This window comes from Galleria mellonella, unplaced genomic scaffold (genome assembly GCF_026898425.1).
Source record: "Galleria mellonella isolate WM207_F2 unplaced genomic scaffold, CSIRO_AGI_GalMel_v1 utg962, whole genome shotgun sequence".
NCBI lineage: Eukaryota > Metazoa > Arthropoda > Insecta > Lepidoptera > Pyralidae > Galleria > Galleria mellonella.
Genome location: NW_026442180.1, coordinates 1,069,857 through 1,095,257, shown reverse-complemented (window position 1 = coordinate 1,095,257; position 25,401 = coordinate 1,069,857). Strand labels below are relative to the sequence as shown.

The following is a 25,401-nucleotide window of genomic DNA, read 5'->3' as shown; positions in this document are numbered from 1 at the left end:
GATGCGTGGGTAAGTTTTATTGAAGCCATAAAATTTGACAATAACTGCTGTAAAATCAACAAACAGATTTTACTTGATTTGACTTTTTAAAATAATGCTTCCCGCCACTGTAACAAGTGTGAGCGTTTGCTAAACCGAAAATGCATCCCATTGCAACGGAATAAAGTTCCAAATTGCAACTGCACCGAATCAGACGCCAATAAATTCGTCCGGCTAGACAGTATCGTAAACTTGCTATATGGACATAAACTATTATGAGCGCTTTCATCGGGGACGTTAAATAGTTATATATTTGAGCCGATGTATGAAATCAAATCGTCCGCAGATATCTTTATAGTGTAGGGTGGCCATGGCACATGCACGTGTTAAAAAGACTTTTTTTGATGATAAATTGACTTATGGATAGGAAGAACCTTATGGATAGGTTAGCAATGGAGCTTGACAGCCCCATTGCTAGCAATATGCCTTATTAGGTCGACCTTCACGTAGTTCCCTCTGGAAACCATCGTGAACAATTCCTGTTGAATTCGTCACGATGGGCTAACTGACCTACTTCGTCCTCACCTATCATGTTTCACTGGTGCCCCGCCGGTGTATACCGATAGCGCGGGTAGGGTTACCATTCCATTATAAAAAAAAACCTGAAGGACAGTGCTAATCATCGATTATAGATATGAACAGCACTATAAACGTCATAGGATATACTGTGATGCCCATCATACGTTGCCTTTATATATAATAATATATACTTTCGTGCTAATAAAATTAGTTCGTTAGTTACATTCTGAAAAAGACATCCTTTTCCATGGGTGTCGTAAAAGGCGACTAAAGGAATTAAATGATTGAAAGATGGGCAGCAGCGACTTTTTTATATTTTTTTATACAACTTATAATGGCAAACAAGCTGACAGCCCACTTGATGGAAAGTGGTAACCGTCGCCTATAAACATGAGCAGTATCATGGACATAATACTGTTTCGCCCATGATACCCACCATGCGTTGCCATTCCTGAGGACTCAGATGTTATTCCTCCGTACCCAGTAAATTCACGCCATATCCCACCCTTCAAACCGAAACACAGCCATGCAAACACAACTGCTTCACGGTTGAAATACGAATAGGACAGAGGTACCCAAGCGATCAACTTTTGTACAAAGTCTCCATCTGGAAGACTCTCTTAGAATATCATTAAAGCTTAACTGCAGTTGCTAACCCGCCTACCAATTATGGCAAATCACCCATAAGGGGAAGGCCTTTGTTCAGTAGTGGGCAGTTAATGGCTGATATGATGATCCTGAAGGTTACTTCCAGCAAAAAATTAATAAACAAGTCGGCACATAAATTTCTAAGATGTCTACGTATAAAACTAAAATTGGCATTGAACATTGAATAATAAATCACTCGTTTTTTTTTAAATTAGCTAACAATAATAAAAAAAAATACGGTCAAAAATCCTACGAAAATGGAAGAGAATCAATTCTGTACGAATCTGTTATTTCTTATTTTACTTAATCGCTTAAATATACGTATAGAAAATAAAATCAATAATTTATCACATAGTGTCCACAACATAAGTCCTAAATCATCGTTTGATCTATATAATTTTTTTTTCCAAAAGTTCTTTATTTATCATAAGTGATTACAAATATAACAAATTCCAGTGTACGTAAGCCTAGAATTGACAATTAGCTATAAATCGTTTGGCGAGTAATATATACTGCTTCAAACATTTAAAATAGAGATACAAGTATCTATAATTCTACACAGCATAAAAACTTACATTACATGATAAATGATCTATATTCATTAATGTATTAAAATTTAATCATATTTTTTATGGACGCTACATGCATCCATGTAATACTTGTTGCACGTAACTATAAATATTTAATAATCCTGTATTAATTATTAATAGGCTACATTTTTATAATTTTAAAAATATAAAATTGTTACTTTTTATTATTCAATTACGGTTGAAGGCTACAGATTTGAATGATATGAATTATTTTAATCGACTGATAATAATGAAATATCAATAAAAATAAATAAAAATTGAAAACAATAACACCTAACGCAAAATAACATCTAGTTTAGTAAAATATTTATGAATTTTTTTATACAAATAGAAAACTTTCAATATTTTTGTTCTCATGAGCAGAACCGCAGCTTATTTATTGTTATAATTTCAAATATCGAATTCTGATATTATAAAATTTTAGAAAAAAATCTTGTGTTCCCCCAAATTTAGAATTCATGGCAAACCTAATGAAATACAAGGAGCAAGATCGTATCGTGCATACAAATAGTTACACATGTGACGACAAGATGGCGCTACTTGTATGTTTTATAGCTCCACGCACAAATTGCTTGCTAAGCAGCTTTTATATAGCTTGTATAGAAAATAAAAATGATACTTTGTTTTATTCGAAACAACATATTAAACTTGAAAGTGAAATAAATAATAGGTGCTTGTTTTTATTGAGAAGTTTGATATTGGAATGATTTCTTCATAAAAATTTGAATCGAACTAGCTTATATGCCAGTAACTTTGTTTATAATATTATTTTTATTAAAATATGTATGTATTATTAATTCCAGGCAAACATTTCTTTTTTTTCTGTCGCTTTGAAATTTTTTCACGAATTTCTTACGAATATAGCTAGTTAATAAATGAACGTGAAAAAAATATTAAATAAGTTTTAGATAGTTCGACCTGACGACCGCCATGTTTATTTTTTGTGATCTTTTATCGCCAACTAGGGATGGGACCACTGACCTGCTTCATTCTCACCTATTTTTTTTTTATAACACAAAGAGCAAACGAGCATGCGGCTCACCTGATAGTAAATCATCCATCACTGATGCCCCGTCAGCGTACGCCGAAAGCGCAGGCAGAGTAATAATTCCATAAGATACGGCAGTATACAGTGTAGATTGCAAAAAAAAAGTCCTTTACCTTTTGGGAATCTTTTAAAAAGTTAGACTGTTTATGGCGAAGCGTTTGTAAGAGAGATACAATCAATGTTATTAATCTAAGACCCAGGCATATGTACAAAAGCATACACGTGCAACAAGTGTGTAGACGTGCACATTATCTGTTCACGCTCGCTCGCGCGGTTCGTTCGCGTGAAAAGATATCGCCGCCTCAAGAAACCATACTTCTGCACCGCGATAGGAGTTTTAAAATTTTGTAGCCGTTTTTCACGATCTTTGCTCGGTAACGTAATGATTTTTCAATGGAAAATTCTTTTGCGGAATGGTTGTAATATATTATTTTTATCAATGATTTACGTACGTTGAAACTATGTAGCCAACAGTGGACATAATAGTATGTACTGTATAGCACAAAAAATTAATTACAAAAGTTTTACTACGATATACTATTGCGAGTATTCGTACATGTACGTGATTATTGTATTTTTTATACAACTTAGAATGGCAAACAAGCTGACGGCCCACCTGATGGAAAGTGGTAATCGTCGCTTATACACATGAGTGGTACCATGGACATAACGGAGTATACTGTTTGGCCCATGATATCTCCCATGCGTTGACATCCCTGAGGACTCAGTTGTTATTCCTCTGTATCCTGTAACTACCATAACGACTTCGAATAAACCTTTCATAACGAAACACAGCCATGCAAACACAACTGCTTCACGGTAGAAACACAAATGGGACGTACGTACACAAGCAAACGACTTTTGTACAGTGTCCCTCTGGTAATGTCATGTCGAATATGTACGTACATGGGTATGTACTCGTGCTTTCCTGGGTGAGCGTATTGGAAGACTGTAAGGCTCACCCAGTGGATGTAATAAATAAATAAATATTTTAAAGCGTAATCTTTTAAATTCGCAAATTAGCAATTCTATTAGATAGATAGATAGATACTCTTTTTTATTCCTCCAAAAGATTACAATAGTAAACTTATTATATATACAAACAATTACAAGAAAATATTTACACTCAAAGAAAACAATGGGTGGCCTTATCGCTAAGAGTGATCTCTTCCAGGCAACCTTTGGATGGAGAAGAGTAATTATAAACAGTTTGACTGGAGACACGAAACTCTGTTCGTTTTAAAAATACATATAGAGTTATGCAAAAATATTTGAAGTAACAAATACATACTTAAGGGGGAAAAGGGATTGTTAGTGATGGAGACAGAATCCCATTGGTAGCAATATACCCATCCAGGTCGACCTCCTCGTGGTTCCCCCTGGAAACTGTCATGGTTAATTCCTGATGAATTCATCATGACGGGCTAACTGGCCTGTTTTCATTCTCATCTATCACCCTTCACTGGTGCTCCGCCAGCGTATATCCCGCAGGCGGGGTTACCATACCATTTTCACTCATCAAAAAAAAAATACATACTTAAATAAATCTAGTAATTATTTTAAAAAATCTACCCCCTTCCTTTCCCGTAGGTGTCGTAAGAAACGACTAAGAAAACTTAATGGTTGAGAAATGGGCAGAAGCGCCCCTCTATAATCATCATAAAAGCCTAACTGCGGTTGCTGAACCCGCCTGCCAATTGTGGCAACTACTGGCAAACCCCCCAGGATGGGAAAGGGGGGCGATTTTTTTTATAACACTGAGGTGGCAAACAAGCATACGGCCCATCTGATGGTAAGTGATTACCGAAGCCTGTGAACACCTGCAATACCAGAGGTATTACGCGCGCGTTGTCGACCCATAAGAAATCTCTTTACCCCCCTTTTGAAGAACCCCATGCTGTAGTCTCTTGGGAAAAAGATAGGGGGAGGCCTATGTTCAGCAGTGGACGGTGAACGTTGATATGACGATATGATGATGGTATCGAAAAGGGCAGGATTTTTTAGGTCAGTGATATAATTTCTATTGCTAATAACCATACAAAATGATGATATTTATTGCATGGAAAACACCTTTTATGTATAAAGGGCATTCTAGAGGTCTCGCTGAATAATGGTCAGCGGGTTTGAATAATTTCGGACTCAATTTCGTGTTTTTGTTTATACCAAAATCGGACCAATAAATGGTGTTTAACATTTCGTTCGTCGTACATCCTATCGTAAATGTCTAAAGGAACGATATTTTAACATTTTTAATATTTCCAAACGGCATGTATTATGTAATTTTTAAATTAAATTTGTGTTTCGTTTGGCTCCGAAATTTCGGAAAACATTTCATGGAAGGCCCTCAGATTACGGCTGATATAATACAATATATACAAATACCTATTAATAACTTGGTGACAATGTTTACCTTGTAATTTTACGACCTAGAACTTTTAGAAATTTTACGACGTAGAAAAATATGTATTTTCATATACGTATTTTTCACGTATCACTTCTTGAATATTGAAGCAATTTCGGATCGAATTGCGTAAATATTTATTTGTACTTGTTGGTACAAAGTCACGATCGTTACATGCACAGTACGCCGTCTGTACGTGCGTACAGTGGGCAGTTCTAGTTGGATAACGTTTGGCATTGCTCTCTGTAACCGTCATAAACAAATCTCGTATTATTAGGTCGTACAACGCAAATAAACTTACATGAAATTGTTGCATTCTAACCGCTCTGTACTATGGGTATTTCGATTTCATAGGAAATCTTACTTACATATATATAGGTGTATACCTACCACCCCATTCCATATTGTAATTTGATAACGAACACGAAAACATATGTGAAATGGCACGAAATCGAAAGAAGTTTTTAAAATAGTAAACGCGTTTCAAATTTAAAATAATTAAAAAGTTGAAAAATGAAAAAAGTTTTTATGTAACAGTATTTATGGCCAGACTAGTTATAATAAAATATTAACAAGACTACGTCGGGGGGAAAGGGATTGTTAGTAATGGAGACTGAGAATCCCATTGCTAGCAATATACCCAACCAGGTCGACCTCCTCGCGGTTCTCCCTGGAAACTATCATGGTTAATTCCTGATGAATTCATCATGATGGGCTAACTGGCCTGTTTTCATTCTCATCTATCACCCTTCACTGGTGCTCCGCCAGCGTATCCCGTTAGTGCAGGCGGGGCTACAATACCATTTTCACCCATCAAAAAAAAAAACAAGACTACGTCTATACATGGGAGGTATTTAAGAAAAAATTATGAGAGAAATGAATTGAAATATTTATTAGCTTTAAAGGCCCTGTGACAGAACATTTTGGAATCTGTTTTATTGCCTTAAAACTGTAGGCATGCAAATTTAATGTATTAATTTAAAGAGAGAGGTCTTAAAGACCAACAGAAGCTAAAACAATAATTTTTACTAATTTTGTCTGTCTATCTGTCTGTCGGTATATTTGTTTCTGCACCACATAAAAACTACTACACCAAATTGGATGCGGTTTTCACAGTTATATTCCTAAAGGTTTGACTTAAAAACTGGTATATCTTATATCTTAATAGGTTATTTAGAATTGATTTATTTAATTTATTTTCATCATCAAGATCCCAGCCGTTATCTGCCCCCTGCTGACCATAGACCTCCCCCATAGACTGAACGATTTAAAAATGCTGGTAAACAAACCTATTTAAATAAAGATGATTTAAATTTGGAATACTAACAATTTCTTTCTCCTCTGACGCATGGATTTATTACAAACATTTAAATTGGATTATAAAGTTTTTGGTGTGGGCTGGGTTCGAATTTTTTTTTTTATACAACTTAGAATGGCAAACAAGCTGACGGCCCACCTGATGGAAAGTGGTAACCGTCGCCTATAAACATGAGCAATACCATGGACATATCAGAGTGTACTGTTTCGCCCATGATACCCACCATGCGTTGCCATTCCTGAGGACAAAGGTGTTATTCCTGTGTACCCTGTAAATTCACGCCATATCCCACCCTTCAAACCGAAACACAGCCATGCAAACACAACTGATTTACGGTTGAAACACGAATGGGACAGAGGTATCCAAGCAAACGACTTTTGTACAAAGTCTCCTTCTGGTTCGTGACCTTTGCGATCTATATATTGGTGTAGTAAACTGCTGCACTGCGGAGGTCACCAATTGACATTGTCGCGCTAATTGTGTCCGTAACTGTTGTTATACGGAATCCAAGGTCCAAGTGCACGATAGTGACTCAGTTGGCACAGCGTTGAGTTCAACGGCGCTAGATCGTGGTCCAAACACGAGCGGACAGCGGACAAATCTTACGATACGCGTATTAATTAGACATTAAACAGATTTGGATTGTACTCAGAGGAATTGTTCAATATGATGTCCACAGCCACTTTCTACCATCGTACGGCTCGCCATCGACAGGGAGTTCATCCTGATGTCCTACGGCCTCAATAGTCGCGTACAGCGCGGTTTCAGAGATGTTTCCTCCCACGAACACTCAGGTTATGAAAGGAGCTCCATGCCGAGGTTTTCCCAAGAGCCTACAACATGGGGTTCTTCAAAAGGAGAGTAAAGAGGTGTCTTCAGGGTCGGCAACGCACGCGTAATACCTCTGGTATTACAGATGTTCATAGGCTACGGTAACCACTTACCATCAGGTGAGCCGTATGCCTATTTAAATATTTATATTAAATATAAAAAAAAAGATTTTATATTTATTTATTATCATGCATAAAGTATTACAGAGGTAATTAACAAGTTATGCATAGGATGAAATGGACAGCTTACTTTTAACCAGTAAAATTATATATTTAGCCCCAAAAAAGAAATAAGGATCGAAATAAGAAGATGGATCCAGAGACCACAATTATTTTTTTTTAATAATGTAACTTATGTATTTTATCCATAATAAAGATGTTTCGCCGTATATGTCCCGGTATAGAATAGGCCACCCCTTTCTATCCCGTGGGTGTCGTAAGGCGACTAAGGGAGGGCGAGGGATGGGCAGTATGTCTTATACTATATTTAAGTAAATTTCGTACGAATTTCAATTTATTACATGTAGATTAATATTACAGCAGTTTTTATTTATATGTGTGTGTTAACATTGATACATGCCTAGACAATGGCGGACCGGCGTAAACGTAGTGGGTAGGCCGTGTAAATTATTACAACAGAACGGTCACCATACTACCTTGCAAATTTTATATTAATCGCTCGGTGGAGACGCCCTCTGTGTGACACTACACTTGACTACTACTGACTTGACTACTACAAGACTGTCTGATTGTTACGTTGTAAATCTTGTGATTATATGTCTATTTTAAAGGAAAACTAAAAAAACTATTAAATATATAAAGGACTATTACTGCACCAACCGGAGTATTTATTAATATTGTATCAAACATTTTGAACATTCTCCGCCCCCCCTTGAAAGCATAGCTTTCAAGAGGCTTATGGGATTGTAGTCTAGGAACCCTGACTTGGTCAATCCGGCCCTGGTAAGTCCGCAACCGCTGTAAGTTTCTAACTTGAAGATTTAATGTCCGACTGAGAAATGCTCAGTGTGACTCGTGCTTTTTTCAGGGTCACCACAAATTCATAGCGCACATGCGATATGCGAGTACAGGGTTGTGAATTATTTGACGGCACGACTGAGATTTATTTGAGCGTGCAACATTGAAATGTACGCGGGAAACGTTATTGTGGAGTTCCGAATGCGTTTTAAATCGATGTATTTTTGCGATGCATGGCTGTTGAATGATTTGCTGTAATAATTTTGTAACAATTTCAAAAATTGCGAAAAAGAAACAAGTTCATATTAAAAAGATAATTTTTTTATACAACTTAGAATGGCAAACAAGCTGACGGCCCACCTGATGGAAAGTGGTAACCGTCGCCTATAGACATGAGCAGTACCATGGACATAACAGAGTATACTGTTTCGCCCATGATACCCCCCATGCGTTGCCATTCCTGAGGACTCAGATGTTATTCCTCTGTACCCAGTATATTCACGTCATATCCCACCCTTCAAACCGAAACACAGCGATGCAAACACAACTGCTTTACGGTTGAAACACGAAATACTTTTGTTCTATCACCAATAGTTTCGGCAGCGCACCGTTTAAAGTTTAAAGTTTTAGTAAGGATCCCTAATCTTTTCTAGCAATAAATATAGCCTATGTAACTCAGGGTGAATGTCGCTTTCTAATGGCGAAAGAATTTTTTAAATTGGCAAAGTAGTTTTTGAGTTTATTCATTACAAACATACTTACACACAAAAATACAAATCTTTCCTCTTTATAATATTAGTGTGTGTATATATATTTTTAACTATTTTAATAACTATTTTTTTTGATGGGTGAAAATAGTATGGTAACCCCGCCTGCTCTAACGGGATACACCGGCGGAGCACTAGTGAAGGGTGATAGATGAGAATGAAAACAGGCCAGTTAGCCCATCATGATGAGTTCATCAGGAATTAACCGTGATAGTTTCCAGGGGGTACCGCGAGGAGGTCGACCTGGTTGGGTATATTGCTAGCAATAGGATTCTCAGTCTCCATTACTAACAATCCCTTTCCCCCCGTACTAAAACTATTGGAATTTCTATTTGCAATTTCAAATTTCGTACAGCCGGAAGAAAATCAAATAATATTGAATCGGTACACGTCGCATAAATCACAACAGCGCTGCAGTATCGCTGCGAGTGTGACAAATGACAAGCTACGAATGATCGATGCGTATTGTCACAAATAGAAATACCCACCAACTATTTTAGTTAGACTCCGAGAGATCTGTTGCGTATTTTAGTAACGAGTGATAGTAAAAAATGTAAAAAGCATGACTGCGGTTGCCAAGCGTGGCAACTACTGGCAAAACTCCCAAAGGGAGAGGCTTATGTCCAGCAGTGGACAGTTAAAGGCTGATATGAGGAATAGTAAAAATCAATTGATGATAAAAATAGAAATGTATTTATTTTAAAATAACAGATGCATTCAATTTTGATAATTTGGTACTGCTTAATATGTTTTTTTTTATGGATGAAAATGGTATGGTAACCCTGCGCTATACAAACTAACATACTAAGCAGAGGGAAAGAGATTGTTAGTAATGGAGACTGAGAATCCCATTGCTAGCAATATACCCAACCAGGTCGACCTCCTCGCGGTACCCCCTGGAAACTATCATGGTTAATTCCTGATGAATTCATCGTGATGGGCTAACTGGCCTGTTTTCATCCTCATCTATCACCCTTCACTGGTGCTCCGCCAGCGTATCCCGTTAGCGCGGGCGGGGTTACCATACCATTTTTACCCCGCAAAAAAAAATATCTATACAGTTGTGTAAAAAATATGAGTCGAGAAAAGAGTTTGTCTATGCCTCGATCCGTCGACCTTCATCATCGAATAGTATGTAGTTCCCACGAAGCGAGTGTAACAATTTATTTACCAATTCATTAGTACTTATTAATCGTTACAAGCAATATATTACCTGTAGTATGATAATAAAACCCACTGCAGCCGATAATTGGCTACCAAATTGCGTAGGTAGCTACGAATACATTTTAAATACATTTTCTGAACTTAACTAAGATTTTTTTTATACAACTTAGAATGGCAAACAAGTTGACGGCCCACCTGATGGAAGTGGTAACCATCGCCTATAGACATGAGCATAACATAGTACACTGTTTCGCCCATGATACCCTCCATACGTTGTCATTTCTGAGGACTCAGGTGTTATTTCTCTGTACCTAGTAAATTCTCGCCATATTCACAACTTTTCAAACACGAAACACAGCCATGCAAACACAAAGTCTGTTTCACGGTTGTAACACGAATCAGGACATTCTAAGTTGTATAAAAAAAAAACTGCAAGCAATCGACTTTTGTACAAACTTATAGAATCTCCATCTAAAGTGTTAATTAAGTTTTAAACAACAATATGTATAACTATAATATATACATATAATAGAATAACTAAATCAATGGTTGATATCAAAAAATGCTTTCTTGCTAAGACCAGGAAATAATATGGTATAAATGAATGGTTACTGAACCTGAACTATGATGAATGCGAGAAACTTTACCAGAGGGAGACTGTACAAAAGTCGATTGCTTGGGTACCTCTGTCCCATTCGTGTTTCAATCTCTAAATGAAGCAAATGTTGTGTTTGCATGGCTGTAAATTACATATATATTCTTCATTTCACTTGTAAATTACATTGTTAATGCATTTATAAATATTGTGAGCAAGGGTGGATTTATCTCTGACAGAGAATTTACTGGGTACAGAGGAATAACACCTGAGTCCTCAGGAATGGCAACGCATGGGGGGTATCATGGGCGAAACAGTATACTCTGTTATGTCCATGGTACTGCTCATGTCTATAGGCGACGGTTACCACTTTCCATCAGGTGGGCTTGTTTGCCATTCTAAGTTGTATAAAAAAAAAGATCTCTTCCAGTCAACCCAATGCAGTTAGAAAGCATGTTGTATACGTAAATTTTATTCTGAATAGATACATATTTGTAACTCGAAATGAAATCACTTTAATTAATTAATTAAACATTCTAATATACACATTAAACAAAGTAATATTTTGATTAAAAACAGTACAACTAATTCTGTAAATACACAACGCCGACGTGAGTTTATTCTCGTACCTAAATGTACCTAATCTCGGATCAGTTGCAACAATATTGAATGCACTCAATTGTACAAGTTTAAAAGCTGCCTTCACTATTAAAGTCTTCAGCAGTCTAATTTTGAACATAATAAATACACATTTTGGCTCAGAGATTATTAATTGTACGCTGGTAGATGCGAAAGAAATATAGATATAATGCGAAACTTAATAGTTTTATATATATACATATATTTACATACATTAAAATATGTCTACAGGGCGGACGTAATGCCTGATGGCATTCTCTACCAGTCAACCGTTACGCTAAACAGAGAGAGTAAATGGCGGTGCATAGATTAAAAATAAATTGTAAATATATAATAATAATGAGGTAAAAAAAGTTAACATAAAATATTTAAAATTAAAAAATATTAATTAATTCAAATAGGTTTGTCGTCAACACATGTGTATAGAATTTTTATAGAAAAAACCAAAGAGACACTTTTACAACAGTTCCTAAGCAGAGTTTTGAATTTTGAATAGAATAAATACTAAATTTCATGACGTTTGGTTGAACGGTACCCACCCGACTTAACAGGTACGGGTAAGTAATATATAGCAATATCTTTTTGTTAAAATATTCGTTTATTTTGTTAATATATTCGATATTGGACAAATATATTTGTCCAATATCGAATATGTTAAAAGTCTGGTAGCCAACAAATAATATTGAATAACAGACTTTTAACATATTAGAAAATAGATATCCGACCGATAAAGGCGATATCGGAATGGGTAATGACCTTTTTCAGCTATCAATGTCCAGAGGAATCCAATACGCCTACGTTAAAGTGTTCATGGCACCTAAACAAACAAACTCACTTTCACATTTATAATATTAGTAAGGAGCGTGTATAAAATAACTATAACGTTATATATATTCTATTCCAGCAACTGCATCAGTATTATGGTCGAGTAACTGGAATATTAGCTAAATACACAACATCGGTAGCGCCGGAATCGGCCGCCCGGTGGCGGCGCCCGCGCACGCGCATGCTCCCGCTTCCCGATTGATCAATAGATCGTTTAAATTGAGCGATATCTTAACTTTATTATAAACATTGCTCATTAATTCGTATCTGGTTATTGGATAATTAAATTATATTGGAAATAATTTTATGTTTTCAAATCTGTTAGTTTTCGGTTATTGGGAATAGTGTTGTAACCTCCTACATATATATATAGCTTCTACCAAAAAACCACAGACTCATATTTCGATATTTTTTTTTATCCATAAAAAAATTGTGATAGTCGTTTTATTCGTTCACATCTTTTGGAACACTAAACTGTACAGTTAAGAGATAATTTTTTTTTAATTATTTCAGCTCACTTTACTTCATTGCTAAACATAGTCTCTCCTACAAGGGGGGTGGGTTGCCAGTAGATGCCATGCTTGGCAGATGCGTCAGTAACCGCAGTTAGGCCTTTGATGATGTATTCAGAGATAAATAAAATATATGAATGAATACATACATACATACATATCTGTCACGCCTGCCTCCCATAAGGGCAGGCAGAAACAATGGAACGCCAAATGCTTCGATTCAAACAAACCTCTTTCGTTTCTTCCACATTCATCAATCTTTTCATAGACGCCGGTTACGGGTACTTTTAATTTGGCCTTTCTTCTGCACGTCGCCTATTTGGTTAACATACGTCCGTCTAGGGCGGCCCCTACCGACATCTCCATTCATTCTTGCTCGATAAATCTCTTTCGTAATTCTTCTTTCATCCATCCTCTCCAAATGACCAAACCAACGCAACATTCCTTTTCGATTTTTGTCACTACATCGTCTTTCAGTCCACACTTCTCTCTAATCACACTGTTTCTTACTCTATCTTTTAATGTAATACCAAACATACTTCTCAAAGCTCTCATGTCTACAGCATTTATCTTACTTTCATGTTTCTTCTGCCATACCCACGATTCGCTTCCATACATGAGTGTTGGTGTCAGCTTTGCTCGATACATTTTTACTTGACATAATCGAGAGCAGTGCACCGTTAACACTGTTTCCCGCTTTTACTCTCCTTTCAATATTTCTGTCACACTTTCCATCCCTTGTATGAATGAATTATCTCTCTTAACTGGTTAATTTTCTTGTATTTTTAAATAACTGAATAACACTACATATAACAACATATATACATATATATATATATATATATATATATATATATATATATATATATATATATATATATATATATATATATATATATATATACAACATAGAACACTACATAATTTGTTTGTACCGAGTGCAAGCAAGTTACACCGATGGTATCTATACTACTAGTAAATTCTACAACACAATTCGCCTCGTGATTCCGCAATTCCGCTATCAGATAGCCCGTATTGTCCGCGCACAATTTACTAGCACCGAGCCACGGCGCCCGCGGGACCAGGGTTCTAATCCCGGCAAGTGTACTCATAAATAATGTGCGTGTAATATTTATGGAATACTTAATATCCATATTTTGTGGGGGTCGAAGTTTATTTGGTATAACGCAAACTGGACGTAGGATGACCTCTCACTAGAGGGGGGGGGGGATTGTTAGTAATACGGACTACTAGTCCCATTGCTAGCAATATACCCTGTCAGGTCAACCTCCACGTGGTCCCCTGGAAACCATTGTTCTGAATCCTAGGTGTATTCATCACGATGGGCTAACTGACCTGCCTTTTCATTCTCACCTATTATCCTTCACTAGTGCCCCGCCAATGTACAAAAGTCGATTGCTTGGGTTCCTCTGTCCCATTCGTGTTTCAGTTTGTATTTGCATGGCTGTGTTTCAGTTTGAAGGGTGGGATATGGCGTGAATTTACTGGGTACAGAGGTCACCTGAATCCTGAGGTACACCTGAGTCCTCAGGAATGGCAACGCATAGGGGGTATCATGGGTGAAACAGTTTACTCTTTTATGTCCATAGTACTGCTCATGTCTATAGGCGACGGTTACCACTTTCTATCAAGTGGGCCGTCAGCTTGTTTGCGATTCTAAGTTGTATAAAAAAAATCTAAAAAATGTTTAAGCTTCTAATACTTACTTCTACTAAAAGCCCTAATAATTTATAAAATTTATATATATATATATATATATATATATATATATATATATTATAATTTATATAATTAATTAAATGTAAAGTCAACTTTTGTTTGAAAAAGTAACAGTTGAGATTCTTGCCCCTCATTTTCAAATGAACTTGCATTCCGAATAGGCAGTAGAATTATAAACAATGATTATTCTAAAACGTCCTCGTAGTCCCAGCATAGAATAGGGTATCCCATCCTTTCCCGTGGGTGTCGTAAGAGGCGACTGAGGAAGAGCGAGAAATGGGCAGCAGAGTCCTTCTTAAACATCTCTTGAGCCTGACTGCGGTTGCCGATCCGTTTGCCAAGCATGGCAACTACTGGCAATCAGCAGTGGACAGTTAAAGGCTGATATAATGATGGTTCAAAAATTCTTACAATACAGTTTTGCTTGAATAAAAATATTTTTATTTTTAATCGTAATATAATAAAATATACGAAAATATAGTTACCTTATTTTTTTTTAATGGGTGATAACGGGATGGCAACCCTGCCTGCGCCATCGGTATACGCTGGCAGGGCACCAGTGAGTAATGATAGATGAAGATGAAAGCAGGTCAGTTAGCCCATTGTGACGAATTCCACTAGAATTAATCACGATGGTTTCCAGATGGAGCCACGTGGAGGTCGACCTGATAGGCTATATTATACAGCAATAGGCTCATTAGACCCCATTACTAACAATCCCTTTCCCCCCAGTAGTTACCTTATTAAACAGCTGATTCTATTCTAAATATTTCTAAGTACCCACTCCATCGTAGTCGGTCAATGGAGTGACGTTCCAACTAGAGATCTGGCTATTGTCTATGACTCACTTAACAATGTATCTTTTATTACCAAACAACCTCATTATAACCTACTTACTCATACATTCTCAAGGAAACCCCGCGAAGTAAATTAACTCAAACTAGGTAGGTATGTTTTAACCCCATTTCAAAAGAGAGAATCTTTAGAATTACAATATTTTTTTAATATTAGTACATTACCATAAATTCTAATTAATTTAAAATAATATTGATTTTTATTCAAATTATACTCGATATTATTGGAATTTAATTTTATAACCAATATTATAACCAATCTAATTCTCCAGAAATGGCAAATTATTCCAAACAAAATTATTCCAGACGAGATGGTAGGGAAAAAAGTTCCCATAGGCACGCGAAACGATACCTTTAGTGCGTGAGGCAACATCGATTTTTATATTAAACATACGACGACATGAAGCATGGCTGTGTTTCAGTTTGAATGGTGGGATATGTCAATAAAACTACAGGATACAGTGGCTTAATACCTTAGACCTTTCGAGGTTTTCCCAAGAGACTACAGCATGGGGTTCTTCAAAAGGGGCGTAAAGAGGTTTCTTCAGGGTCGGCAACGCACGCGTAATACCTCTGGTATTGCAGGTGTTCATAGGCTACGGTAACCACTTACCATCAGGTGGGCCGTATGCTTGTTTACCACCTCAGTGGTATAAAAAAAAACCTTAGGAATGGCAACGCAGGGGGTATTATGGGCGAAACAGTATGTCCATGGTACTGTTCATGTCTATAAATATCGGTTACCACTTTCCATCGGGATTGTTAGAAATAGGGTCTAACTAACTCATTGCTAGCAATACAGACCTCCACGCGGTTCCCCATGGAAACAATCGTGGTTGATCGTAGTGTAATTAGTCACGATGGGCTAACTGACCAGCTTTTGTATACCGATAGCGCAGGCGAGCTAATCATTCCATTATCATCCATTAAACAAAAAGAATGAATGGAGATGTCGGTAGGGGCCGCCCTAGATGGACGTATGTCAACCAAATAGGCAACGTGCTGAAGAAACAACGTGCTGCCGTGTATGAAAAGACTGATGAATGTGGAGGAAGCGAAAGAGGTCTGCTTGAATCGAAGCATTTGGCGTTCCATTGTTTCTGCCTACCCTAATGGGAGACAGGCGTGACAGATATGTATGTATGTAACAAAAACCATTTTCCATCCCGTCAGCTTATCTACGTAAGTTCGTGTCTAAAAGAATACTGAAGTTGACAGAGCGCCCGTAGTTCAGGTTGCGTCATCGCAGACGCCCACAGCGTCGCTGCGCCTGCACAGCGTCACAGCACGTATGCGCAAGCGTCACGGAACACACGGCACTCGCCCACACACACACACACACACTGACTTTTAAAAAAATCGGAAGTTTTTCAATTATATATATATATATATATATATATATATATATATATATATATATATATATATATATATATATATATATATATATATATATATATATATATATATATATATATATATATATATATATATATATATATTTCGGTTTGAAGGGTGAGATATGGCGTGAATTTACAAGGTACAGAGGAATAACACCTGAGTCCAGAGTATACTGTTTCATCATGAGTGAAACAGTATACTCTGTTATGTCCATGGTACTGCTCATGTCTATAGGCGACGGTTACCACTTTCCATCAGGTGGGCCGTCAGCTTGTTACCATTCTAAGTTGCATAAAAAAACATCAGGAATACACCACGACATCATGTGGATACAGACTTATTTATTTTGGATTCCTGTTTAGAACAAGACCTAAAGATAATACTGCTGTGGTTGGCAACAATATGCTTTATATATTTCGCGGTAAAGCGTACTATTTTAGGTACTGAAAAGCCACTTGTGAGTTCATCTATATACTATGTATAAGTACATTGTGAGCTAAGAATGCAAACTTCTATTCTCGAATGCAATAAATCGTTCCCGGCTATCAATAATTATATAATTTATATAATTTTGTTCCATTAGCTGTCTATATGTATATATATATATATATATATATATATATATATATATATATATATATATATATATATATATATATATATATATATATATATATATATATATATAATATATATATATATTATTTATATATATATATATATATATATATATATATATATATATATATATATATATAGCCCATATGCCTCTCTAATCCAAATGCGACAGTTGCGGTTTTGGCCGTGTGGTCCCGGCATAGGGCATACCATCCCTATCCTTTCGTGAATGTCGTGGGATGGACAGCAGCGTCCTTCTTAAAATACTTAAAACATATATTGTATAATATTGTATAATGCAAATTATACAATATATGTTTTGGGAGGCTTATGTTCGGAAGTAGACAGTTAAAGGCTAGTATGATGATGATGATGATCATAATTGCGTTGTTAACACTCCATGATATAAAAAACATTCATTTTTATACTTATAAGAAGGATTTGGTGTTATATTATTGATATTTATTTCTGAGAAGGGGAGCCTGGTGTTAACAGAAGCAGCTCGCTGCCGAGTTTAGACGCCAATCTCCCAAAACTATGTTTATAGATAGATAGATAGATACTATTTATTGTTTCCTCCAAAAGATGACAATAGTAAACTTATTATAGATATAAACAATTACAAGAAATAATCACAATGAGAAAACAATGGGCGAACTTATCGCTAAAAGCGATCTCTTCCAGGCAACCTTTGGATGGAGAGGAGTAATTATGAACAGTTTCATCGGAGGCACGATGAAATTCTATTATTTCTTAATATAGAGGTATGATACATGTAATAATGTAAAATATATATCCCTACTCTCTTTTTATTTTATATTTATTTTAATTATTATTTTCACGTACCCTCAAATGGGTTAAAGCTGAAAATCAGTGTTTTGTTCCTTGAACAATGTTCCACGCTGAGCTTCCACCTTTTTGTATTGCTGCAGATCACACATAATAACACAATTTTATAAATCTTATGTTGTTTTATGTATTATCTATTCTTATGTACATGTTGTGTGTGATTTGTAACAAACAAACGATATATCTATGTATCTATCTACTCATTATATATACTTATATACTATATATTATATTGTTGGTTAGTTGTTAGTTTAGTTTCATGTTATTGTTGCCAATTGAATTGTAATATGGTTGCAGTGGAAAAAAAAATAAAGTAAATATTATTATTATTATTTATATTATTATAAAAAAGGGCTTCCCAAACTTATTTTGTCTACTGCCACTTTAAGAATAAGTTATTTTTTAGCGTCCCCATTTTTTCACCTATTTAAAAATCACTATTACTTCAAGATCAACAAATCACCCTCCCCAAGCCACTATACAACGCCCCCTTTAAGCCTGCAGCGCCTACAAGGGGGCGTTATCACCAAATTTGGGAAAGAAAGGCAGGTTTACACTAATACTACAATATAGTCGAAACAATACAATTATCAGACAGTAATTCTTTAGTCAAGTAGATACTTGACTAAAGGAGTAAAACTTTGTAAGTCTGTTTTAATAAATCACATATAATATTCTGTGTTGGCCCCCTGCAGTTCATATAAACTAGCAGGGCTGTCAACAATACAAAACAGGTTGTAAAACTAGCGGCCTGTGTGGGGTAAGGTTGTCATCAAGCTTATTAAATGTCGAAGTGCTCATTATGTAAAGTCACGACCCTCTAGGTACTTGACTGTAAATGTAGTTCGTACGCCATACGCACTTAGGGCCTGCCATATACGAGTAGGTATATGTTAGTGTACAGACGATTGCTGATAAAATGGACTGTCCCATCCTAAATTATTGGGTGGGACAGGTTATCAATGCAAGAGCGTCATGACCGCTCATTTACTAACATAGATTAAGTCAATTTATAACTATCAAAATGGACTTTAATTAAATGCATATTATTATTATTATATGTGGATATATAAATAACATATAAATAAATGAGAATCTATCCTTTTCAAGTCTCATAAAAATATATACATATTTTTATCTAAAATAAAAGTCGATCCTGTTTGTAAAGTATCTTAAAATTTTGTGTATTTATCTAATTTTATACTCGTAACTTGATATTTTTTAACAAAAAAGGGTTTTAATATTTATTATTTAATTTATTTATTATATTCAATGGAATCTCACTATTTTATTATAATAAAAAATGAAAAACTTATTAAATAAATTTAGATCTTTTGATATTTAAATTTTCTTTTATTCTCACTAGAGGGAGACTTTGTACAAAAGTCAATTGCTTGGGTACCTCTGTCCCATTCGTGTTTCAACCGTGAAGAAGCTGTGTTTGCATGTCTGTGTTTCGGTTTGAAGGATGGGATATGGCGTGAATTTACTGGGTACAGAGGAATAACACCTGAGTCCTCAGGAATGGCAACACATGGGGGGTATCATGGGCGAAACAGTATACTCTGTTATGTCCATGGTACTGCTCATGTCTATAGGCGACGGTTACCACTTTCCATCAGGTGGACCGTCAGCTTGTTTGCCATTCTAAGTTGTATAAAAAAAAGTTGTATAAGTTTGGACGCCAAACGGTTAACACTATGCTTGAAGATGTCTCGTTTAAACATGAAATGTGTGTCGCAAAATATGCATGGACGAAATTGCAGTCGGAGAATAATGAATATGGAAGTAATATGTACATAAGTCGATTGCTTGGGTACCTCTGTCTCATTCGTGTTTCTACCGTGAAGCAGTTGTTTTTGCATAGCTGTGTTTCGGTTTGAAGGGTGGGATATGGCGTGAATTTACTGGGTACAGAGGAATAACACCTGAGCCCTCAAGAATGGCAACGCATGGGGGGTATCATGGGCGAAACAGAGAAAAATGTTAATCATGCTGTATGACACATGTTTTTGAATTGTAACCTAGTATATATATATATATATATATATATATATATATATATATATATATATATATATATATATATATATATATATATATATATATATAAACATGGTTATAATTTGTTATGTGTGCCTCATTAAAATAAATAAATAAATAACCGACTTTACAAATAGGTATCATTTTACTGGACGGTATTTTTACGTGTTAATTAAACAAAGGTTACACCTGGCAATGACTCAAAATTACCAAATTACCCATCAAATATACTGTTTTATTTCATCATTTTACGGCTGACTCGAAGTAATCCGAGACATGTTGTTGATTTAATTCAATTAGCATAAAATTAGGAGTTTTTTTTTTAATATACAAGTTCTATCTCGCAGGTTCGCTCGCGTGAATTAGTATATCATGATCATATCGGCCTTTAACTGTCCACTGCTGAACATAAGCCGCTCCTTTGGAGGGGTTTCCAGTAGTTGCTACGCTTGGCAAGCGGATTGGCTACCATAGTAAGGCTTTGGAAATGTCTTAAGAGGGACGCTATTGCCCATCACTCCACATCCACGGGATCCCTTCCTTTCCCGTTGGCCTATTTTATGCCGGGACCATATGAAAAGTATATGAAGTATTAGTATTTTATATACGTATGTATGTATTCTAAGTTGGGATATAACCTATTTGTGTGGGGGGGAGGGATTGTTAGTAATGGAGACTGAGAATCCCATTGCTAGCAATATACCCAACCAGGTCGACCTCCTCGCGGTTCCCCCTGGAAACTATCATGGTTAATTCCTGATGAATTCATCATGATAGGCTAACTTGCCTACTTTTATTCTCATCACTCTTTACTGCTGCCCCGCCAGCGTATCCCGTTAGCGCAGGCGTGGTTACCATACCATTTTCACTCATAAAAAAAAAACCTATTTGTGTATCAAATTTCGTTTAAATCCGTTTAGTAATTTTACCATGAATGAGTATATGTATACACACACATACACATATATAATAACGTAATATAATTACGATATGTCTTTTGTTATAGATAGTTCTGCTCGCCTTCTCTGGTGAGCACTAGTCAGTACAAGGGTGTACAAACTTAGAAAGTGGTAACCGTCGCCTATAGACATGAGCAGTACCATGGACATAACAGAGTATACTGTTTCGCCCATGATACCCCCCATGCGTTGCCATTCCTGAGGACTCAGGTGTTATTCCTCTGTATCCAGTAAATTCACGCCATATCTCACCCTTCAAACCGAAACACAGCCATGCAAACACAACTGCTACACGGTTGAAACACGAATGAGACAGAGGTACCCAAGCAATCGACTTTTGTACAAAGTCTCCCTCTGGTATGGAATGATAATGGAATGGTAACGCCGCCCGCGCTATCAGTATACACCGGCGGGGCACCAGTGAGAGATAATAAGTGAGAATGAAGCAGGTCAGTTAGCCCATCGTGACGAATTCAACAAGAATTATTCACGATGGTTTCCAGGGAGAACCACGTGGAGGTCGACCTGATAAGGTGTATCGCTAGCAATGGATTCATAAGACCCCATTACTAACAATTCCTTTCTTCCCCCCCTCCTCCTATGTTTCTATTGCCGCAGACTTTATTTAAGAACTAATTTCGAGCCCAAAATCGCTATCGCTTGTCGCTCTGCTGCCACCATCGCTTTATAAGCAAACGAAAAGCTCTAATTTCGCGTTGTACACTTGCAATAACCAGATAGCAACGACTATTAGGAAGCGGAGCCACCGATAAGGACAAATAAACTGAAAATTAGGTCGCATTTAATATCCAAGTATAGGGAGGTCGGGAGAGCTGGCGACCAACAGTCGAATGCTAATCAACCGATATTAAGACACAAACGCTCGTGTTCTTTGTGAACATTTTTATACTGATGATTCCTGTTAAGCTCCTGTCTCGTCGGTGCGATTAAAAATCGTAAAGGAATAAAAGTTGTGGATAAACGTTTAAAAATTGTCGTATTAGAATATAGAATAACAACAATTAAGTATTCTCAATTCTAATAAAGTATATTAAAGTCAGAGTTGTATTTTCATAATAAAAAAAATATTGTCAATTTATTTCAGTAAATGTAACATTGTGTTATAAACGAGTCTCATTTTTGCTTTCATCATCATCATGTAAGCCTTTAACTGTCCACTACTGAATATAAACTTATCCCTTGGGGGGGCGGGGTTGTTGCCACGCTTGGCAGGTGGATTGGCAACCTCAGTAAAGCTTTGAAGATGTTTTAAGAGAGACGCTGCTGCCCATCCTTCGCCTTCCTTTAGTCGCCTCTTACGACATCCACGAAATGGAAAGGAGTGACCTATTCTATGCTGGGACCAAACGGTACATTTTTACTTTAGCCTGTAGTAATAAGCAGGGAAATAAATTATAAATAACTTTATTCTTTTTCAATCTTTATATATTTTTTAAAGTTAATATTTGTCAGTAGTTTCGAAGTGGCGCCACTTACGCGTAAGCTTTTACGGGGAAAGGGATTATTAGCAATGGAGTTTGACAGCCCCATTGCTAGCAATATGCCTTAATAGGTCGACCTCCATGTGGTTTCCCCTGGAAATCATCGTGAACAATTCTTGTTGAATTCGTCACGATGGGCTGACTGATCTACTTCATCCTCACCTATCATCCTTCACTGGTGCCCCGCCGGTGTATACTGATAGTGCGGGTGGAGTTATCATTCCATTATCATCTACTAAAAAAAAAACGCATAAGAACTTTTTGACTCCTTTTTTTGTGTTTTCTGTAGAATTTTTGTTTTTAATAAGTTATAATTTCATTACTTCTTGAAACTTTTTAATTATTTCGTTGATGTAAAAATTTACGAAAAAAAACCTTACTATACGACCGTGCGATAAGCACATTATGAAAAGTCTTGCCAATGAAACCGTACACTAAAATGTCTCAGCGAGGCGGCATTATCATGCTGTAAGAATTTGCATAGATTCCGCACGACTTCCGTCCGGGACACTAATAAAAACAATAGCCCTTGCCAAAGTTAAACATTGTCACTATCGTAACTGACTACAAGGCGGTTTTAAGAAAAAAAAATATTTTTACATACAAAACACTTATTAGCTTATTTTCTTTGTAAAACGAAGTACAAAATTAAGAAACAGATAAGCCGGCAAAAGTACCAAAGGAAGAGTTTGTACAAAAATCGTTTGCTTGGACACCTCTGTCCCATTCATGTTTTTACTATAAAGTATGGCTGTGTTTCGGTTTGAAAGGTGTGATATAGCAGCGAACTTATAAAGTACAGAGGAATAACACCTGACTCCTCAGGAATGGCAACGCATGGAGGGTATCATGGGCGAAACAGTATACTCTGTTATGTCCACGGTACTGCTCATGTCTATAGGCGACGGTTACCGCTTTCCATCAAGTGGGCCGTCAACTTGTTGGCCATTCTAAGTTGCATAAAAAAATCAAATATGGACAAGTCAAACACATTTTATGACAGCACAACGTGTGTTGGGTCGGCTAAACTACTAATATTACTAAGAGGAAAGATTTGATCGTTTATTTGTAATGGAGAAACTCAAAAACTACTCTACAGATATTAAATTAAATTCACCTAAGATTACATGTATAGATAGAGCATCGAGCTTGAAAAACGGCCCAAATTTTGTCAGCTAATTATTAAACAAGCTGACTCGTTTTTTATCAGTGTTCTATATACTTACGCACACAATGTACCTTGACGTATCCATATTTAGTTATTTAATAAATAAAATTATGTTTTGCGCATTAAAAAGGTGGCATTTTTAGAAGACAAAATAAATTTATAAAGGAATCACTCATAACTATTTATTACGCAAAATGGTATTTTCGAAGCATTTGCATGGAGACACTCTATATATATATATATATATATATATATATATATATATATATATATATATATATATATATAATAAGTTTTTCATCTTTAGAAAGCTACACTATCAACAAATAACATACTATATATTATATATGTGAATGCTATATATTAATTTCGAAAATTCTATGTACTCATGCGAAACCACGCCGGATTCCTAGTTTCATATAAAATTAAATATTGGCATAATATCTAATGAATCCGCCGTGCGATCCCGGCATAGAATGGGTACCCTCGTGGGTATATGAGTTTCCCGTGGGTGCCATAAGCAGCGACTAAGGGAACTTAATAGCCGAGGGATGGGCAGCAGCGTCTCTCTTAAAACATCACTAAACCTATCTGCGGTTGCCAACTTGCCTGCCAAGCGTGGCAATTACTGGCAAAACCCCCTTTATGGGGGAGGCCTATGTTCAGCAGTGGACAGTTAACGGCTGACGTAACAATGATGATGATGAATGAATGGACTATGGTTTCATCAAACTGCTTGAAAATAATATCAATAGTGAATTTCATACAGAAATATAGAAAAACACAAAACAATATACAAATCTAATGGAATAACAATGTTTTGATCGTTAATTGAGATGATGTGGAAGACCAAACATAAAACGAATAGAGATTATGTAAAAAAAAAAACTAAAAATGCGACCATAGACAACATCAAGAAAATTCTTGTCTCATTAGGAATTCTCGGAACGGGGTTCCCCATAACTAACCTGGCCCAAAGCCATTCCCACTGAGGCAAAGGTGGCCGTTTGTACAGCCAAATATTTTCATTACCCCAAATTCCGGATTCCGTTTTGATTAACGTCCCAGTTTAACGTGAGTTTAACGGATCATTAAAGCGGTGTACATAATAAAAAAAAAAAAATAAAAAAATTGTGAAACGGGTCGCGAACATGACGGCTAATTATAGTGGCTTTGTTTTAGTTGCGTTTTGTTTATGCTCCCGCGCAACGTACCTAGTTGCGACACGGCTGTCGTTCCGTTTTACCTGTTGTTGCGCGTAGACATAATAAACACATTAAATGCTCGCTAACCGTAATGTAGGCGAGTTACAGGTGAACGGTAATTTTAGATTTTCAAACAACCAAGAACAACATACAATCCGCCGCGCCGCCTGATGGAAAGTGGTAACTGTC

The 25,401-nt window shown here is 36.3% G+C and overlaps 1 protein-coding gene across 9 annotated transcripts in view; it reads right to left on the bottom strand.

Annotated features, from left to right (window-relative positions):
- The window catches only part of LOC113522883 (innexin shaking-B), a 174,655-nt gene that overhangs the window by 13,953 nt on the left and 135,301 nt on the right, over positions 1–25,401 (bottom strand). The gene's annotated exons all lie outside the window — the stretch shown is intronic.